This window comes from Pinus tabuliformis, chromosome 8, assembly GCF_031772625.1.
Source record: "Pinus tabuliformis cultivar Carrire ecotype Pingquan chromosome 8, CPIR1, whole genome shotgun sequence".
NCBI classification, from domain to species: domain Eukaryota; kingdom Viridiplantae; phylum Streptophyta; class Pinopsida; order Pinales; family Pinaceae; genus Pinus; species Pinus tabuliformis.
This window is the reverse complement of record NC_142294.1, coordinates 1,218,684,426-1,218,690,775: the sequence shown is the minus strand read 5'-3', so window position 1 is coordinate 1,218,690,775 and position 6,350 is coordinate 1,218,684,426.

The following is a 6,350-nucleotide window of genomic DNA, read 5'->3' as shown; positions in this document are numbered from 1 at the left end:
TGATTATGGTTTGTGCTACCAAGGAAGACCAGGATTGGAAAGAGTGTTGGATATTCATGGCTTTGTTGATGAAGACTGGGCTGGAGATCTAGATCAAAGAAGATCTACAAGTGGGTATGTGTTTAACCTATTTGGAGGTGCAGTCAGTTGGATAAGTAAGAAACAATCTGTAGTGGCACTATCAACTACAGAGGAAGAATCCATGGCAGCCACTCAAGCAAGCAAGGAAGAAGTTTGGTTGCAGAGATTGTGTTCAAGTATGGGGTTAGTACAGGGAGCTATAAGGACAGATTGTGACAGCCAAAGTGCAATTTTATTAGCAAAGAACCCTGCATATCATTCAAAGACAAAACACATTGATGTTCAGTATCACTTTGTGAGGGATATGATAGAGGACAAAAAGGTGTTGCTGGTAAAGGTGGACACTTTGAAGAATACTGCAAATGCATTGACAAAATCTATGAGCTCTGAGAAGTTCTCTTGGTGTAGAGAAACAATGGGTGTTGCAGGGCTGGATAAATGACTAATCTCTCTTGTGGTCCCCTATGGAAAGAAAACAACAAGTGGGAGAATGTTGGGTTGTGTTATATTCTTTCCATGATTAGCCCACGTAGCTAACTAGGGCGTTAGAAGGGGGCGAAGCCCCCCCTTCATTGTGCCGATTGCGTAGCGGGGCGAGTCACATGGGGTTTGAGGGGTGCAAGTAACCCCACTATATGGGGTCCGGGGTAGCGCCCCAGAAAATTTTGTTTTTGGACCCTATATTAGGTTGGGCGGACCTACCTATGGTTTTGTGCATGATTTTTTGCACATGGTTTTGGACGTAATTGTTTTCAATCCATGGTTTTGGACGCCATGGTTTTCAGTCCATGGTATTGGATGCTTCAGCATGTATAAATATGTATTGTAAAATTTAAAGGAACATAATGAAAAATCAAGCTAGTAGTCTCGGTTTTGGGATCCAGGGGAAAATCTCTGTGTATATGTGTTTTATGTGTTATGCTCTCGCATTATTTATTTTCTATGTTTTAGAATCGTATACAGGTAATTTATGTACAGGGTTAAAACCTACATAGAGAACTTAGAGAAAGTATTTAAAAGATACAAACAGACACATGTTTCTCTTAGTACAATAAAATGTCATATGACGATGGAAGAATGAATAGTTTTGGGGCACCTGCTTTCAGCTACAGGAATACAGGTTGATCCTGCCAAAGTTGAGGTAATCTTATTTTTTCCTACTCCAAAGACACCAACAACAGTACATAGATTTATTGGTTATGATGGCTATTATAGATGTTTTATAGATAATTTTTCTAAAATAGCATTTCCAATGTTCCAATTATTACCTAAAGATGCAGAATTTGTGTGGAAAGATGCATGTGAAGCAGTTTTCTCGGAAATCAAAGAACTAGTTTGTAAGCTCTGATATTACGTGGTCCTCACTGGAAACACCCATTTCATATCTCTACAGATGCTTCTCATACAGAACTAGGGGAAATCTGGGGACAATATGAGGACAAGAAACTGTATGTGATTTACTATGTCAGCAAGAACTTAACTCCTATGGAACTTAATTATACGGTAACTAAAAAAGAGTTTTTGGTTGTTATTTACGTTATTAATAAATTTTGGCATTATATTACAAGGTATCCCACTTTCGTGCACACTAATCATTCAACCATCAGGTAGCTGATGAACAAACCCATAACTCCTGGACGAGTTACAAGATGGTTATTGTTGATCCAAGAATTTGATATTACCATTGTAGATAAACCAAGAAAAGATAATGTGGTAGCAGATTTCCTGTCTAGGTTGAATACTAATGATGAAGGTACACCTATAGAGGATAGTTTTCTGGATGAACATATTTTTTCAATTTCTACTCACACCCCATGGTATGCAGATCTTGCTAACTATCTTGTTACAGGAAAAGTACCTCATCACTTTTCATACATGGAATGATGAAAAATCATCTATCATAGTGCTCGTTACTCATGGATAAAGGGATACCTATTCTATACAAGACCTGATTAGGAAATCTAGCACTGTGTAGGTGAAGATGACATCTATGAAATTCTAAAAGATGCCCACAATGGTCCTTACACAGGGCATTTCGCGGATAAGAGGACAAGTCATAAGGTGTCGCATATGGGATACTATTGGCCCTTTATTTTTCGTGATGCTAGGAAATATGCTCGAGGGTGTGATAGTTGTTAACGAATGGGTTAGCCTGGTTGGTAAAATGAGATGTCACTACAACCTCAATTAGTTCTTGAGCACTTTGAGAAATGGGCTATCGATTTCATTGGGTTGTTCAAGCCTCCTTCACATCAGAAACTTCATATTTGTCTGCACAAACTACATGACAAAATGGGTAGAAGAAAAAGTTGTTGCAAAGGATACTGAACAAGTTATATTAGACATTTTATTTGAAGAAATCCTCGCACGATATGGAGCTCCTATAGATATGGTTTCAGACGGAGGGGCACAGTTCACATCACATCTAATAGAAACACTCATGAAAAAGTATGAAATAAAGCATAGGGTGACTTCTCCATATCATCCCCAGGGGAATGGTCAAGTCGATAAAACAAATAAGGTAATAGAGAATATCCTCACAAAGACTATAGTGAAACATCACCAAAACTGGGTTGAAAAACTTCCTAAAGCAATTTGGGCGTATAGAATGACATGGCAGAATACAACATGATTTTCACCATATGAGCTTGTGTATGGGAAATCTACTTTGTTTCCAGTGGAATTCAAAATTAAGACGTTGAGGAAAACTCTTGAAGTAGGTTTGGATATTTCTGCAGCCTAGAAACACCGATTGGAACAACTAAATGAGTTAGATGAAATTCATTTGACAGTTGTACAAAATACTATTGCAATTCAACAGTAGCGAACTAAGTGGCACGACAAATTCATCAAGAAAAAGGTGTTTCAAAAAGGATATTGGGCATTACTCTATGACTATCGGCTCAAGGACTTTAAAAGAAAGCTCTGCTCTAGATGGATGGGACCGTATGAAGTTGACACAATATTTGATAATGGGACTGTTAAACTTGTAACAATCGATGAGGCACATACTCCTTTGTTTGTAAACGAACATCACCTCAGATTGTATCACTGTCCAGCTTCTAGGGACTCCTTTATTAAGAATTTCTCTAATAATTCTGGTTTTGAAATTGTTTGTGCAGAGAACTCTTCCTCTACACCTCTTACTTAATATATATATATATATATATATATATATATATATATATATATATAATAATAATAAAATGTTGTTGCTACTCTATCAGCACTCCTTTTCTTGCAGGTTTTGTTACTACATTGGCACTGATACTTCGTTGATGTTGTTACTTCATTGGTGTTGTTACTCCACCGATGATGATACTCCGTCGGCACTATTACTTCGTCGATGTTGTTAATCCACCAGTGTTGTTACTCCACTGATGTTGTTACTTCACTGGTGTTGATACTTCGTTGATGCTATTACTCCGCCGATGCTATTACTCTGTCGATGTTGTTACTCCATGGATGTTGTTACTCCACTGATGTTGTTACTCCACTAGTGTCGCTACTCCGCTAATGTTACTCCGTTGGTGTTGTTACTCTGCCAGTGCTATTACTCTACCGATATTACTCCGCTATTGTTGTTACTCCACCCATGTTGATACTTCGCCAAGTTAAGTTGCCAGGTACGTCCCAGACCGACTCCGTGGATTTGATTGGTATTTCACTTATGTTATCTCAAAATCAGGCCCTAGAAGGCTGTAGACCAGGAAGACTTCAAGTAACTATTTCAAACTAATCTTTTAGCTAAGGCTTAGCCTCCTTAGCCTGAGAGGGCTCCCTCAAAGGATTAAAGGTTTTTGATTATGATCAAGATGGCTAACTCTTGTGAAACTAATAAAAATGAAAATGGTGGAAACACAACTAAAAAGTATCCATTGGGCTTATGGAGCCATATGATTTAGTATTAACAGTAGGGTTGGCTCTGCATAAAAGTCAAGGCATTCAGATTTCAATATATGTAGAGTATACCAAACACATAGAAGGTAGTTTACGAGTATAGGAAGGAAATTAGAACATTGTAAGTGATTTCTAAGTAATCAAATACTCATAACATTGTAGATAACATGGAAAGACCACAAAAGAAACTCATACATTGAACTCTCTATGATTCTTGAGAAGCATAAGCCAGTATTGTATTACCCAAAAAAAACAAAGTCTTTACATAAGCCAAATATCAGAGCTTTTTTTCATAAATTTCCAACCCTTATTACATTTCTCTTTCCTCTATATATAGAGCTCTTCTACCTGACTGAGATTCCTCCTAAAACATGAGGGGAACTCTAAATCTACTTCTAATGACACCTATTCAACTTTTAACTGCCTATTAAATGTAACAAACTGTAACTAGACTTTCTAGAGATCTAAATCAAATAGGAGTCTAACTCTATATTATGCTAATAATGGCCTTAATTACAATCATTCTCGTTCTTTGACATGTGGTCCTTTTTAAGTTTGGCTGCGGTGGATGTTCAAAGCTCCATACTGGTCTTCAATGTCACATCTTCTCCATTGCCCCTGAAACAAGGGAAACTACCCCTGTTTATCGGCCTTTGGTTTGCCTCAAAAATGTTTGAATCCAATGAACCATGCCCTTCATCTTTGATTATCCAAAATATATCAGAATGCCACTTCTTTGATGTGTTGTCAACCTCTTCCATGTGTGAAGGCAAAAGCTCTTCCAAGCTGTCTGACATATCTTGGACTGTGGTAAATGTGCTCACTTTATGACAAAAAGTTTAAAGTTGGATTCAAATACTTGTTTCCTCCACCTGTCTTGACCTTGTTAAAAGTTGATAACTTTGGATGATCCCTTGAAGATATTCCCTTTTCAAAATTTCCGCTTGTATTTCAAAATTGGTTGACTGAGATTAGATTGTCTAGCTTCAGCAGTTTCGTAGCGCGCTACGAAACTGCTGAGCGTTAGTCATCATCTTCAGCAGTTTCGTAGCGCGCTACGAAATTGCTATGTAATTCCACAAAACACAGTTTCAACCAAAAATTTTCCATTTTGAGCTTCTTGCTATTTAAACATCCTTTTCAATTGCTCCAAAGCTTTTCAAAACTGAATGGAAACGTATTATTCTTCAAGAAAGATTATACCAAGCAAAACCGTCAAAATTTGAAACATAGCCTTACTTGAAATGGGATTTCTTTAAGGAGATTCTTTCTGCTGGCCTAACTGTATGTTTAAGTCTTCAATTTGTTTCTTCATGCCTCTAATCCCAGCTCTCAAGTTTGAATTAACCTTTCTGATGAATTGCGCTTCCTTTGGATTTGGAATTATCTCCATTTTAAGAGCGTCGGCCTCCACAAGCCTCTTAATCGCCTTCAAGTTCACCCATAAATTATTGGTATTGAAGATTTTGAACTTTTCAATCGAACCAGGCAAACCATTTCTCTCTAACACCTCGGTTATGAGTTTTGTTGTCGCTATAGTGATCAATGGTGTAGTAGGAGCACCTTTTCAAACAACACAATTGCCACAAACCAAAGCGATGCATGCATTCCACCAAAGTACAGCACATGGAAAGTTGAATGCAGTAATTACTCTGACTATGCCAAGAGGATTCCAAACCTCCATCATCATCTGATTAGGTCGTTCTGAAGGTATGATGGAGCCATTCAACTGTCAACTTAAGCCAACCGCATAATCACACATGTCAATAAATTCTTGAACCTCTCCTATCCCCTCTGCAAGGATTTTGCCCATCTCCAATGATACAAGTCTACCAAGAAGATCCAATTTTGATCTCAAAGCATCCCCAATCTTCCTTACAATTTCACCTCTCTTTGGAGCAGGAATTTGCGTCCATAATCTACGAGCTTCAGCACAGGCTCTCAAGCTATCTTCGTACTCTTCAATAGAAGCTTCAACTACCGTTGATATTGGCTAGTTATTAGAAGGATTTATTGATGTCACAGTATTGCCACTTCCTTTCCATATTCCATTGTCGTAACATCCCAGGTTATGGGAATGTAAGCCAAGCCCCTTCAAAAACTTATATTCATTTCTTACAAAGTCTGCACCCACGGTCCCAAGCTTAAAATTTCCAATGGATTAGACCAAAGTCTGCAGATTCTTCCCTTACACAGAAACAAGACTAAGACTTAATTGAACACCTGAGATTTTATAACTTGAATTCCCTTCTCAAAGTTCATCTTTGAGGCACGAGTATGCAGTGGTCCTAACAGCGTATCTTTATCAACAGGGTCTCCCAATTTAACTTGCTTATATGCAACAGTTAACTGCTCAATAATGTGTTGGT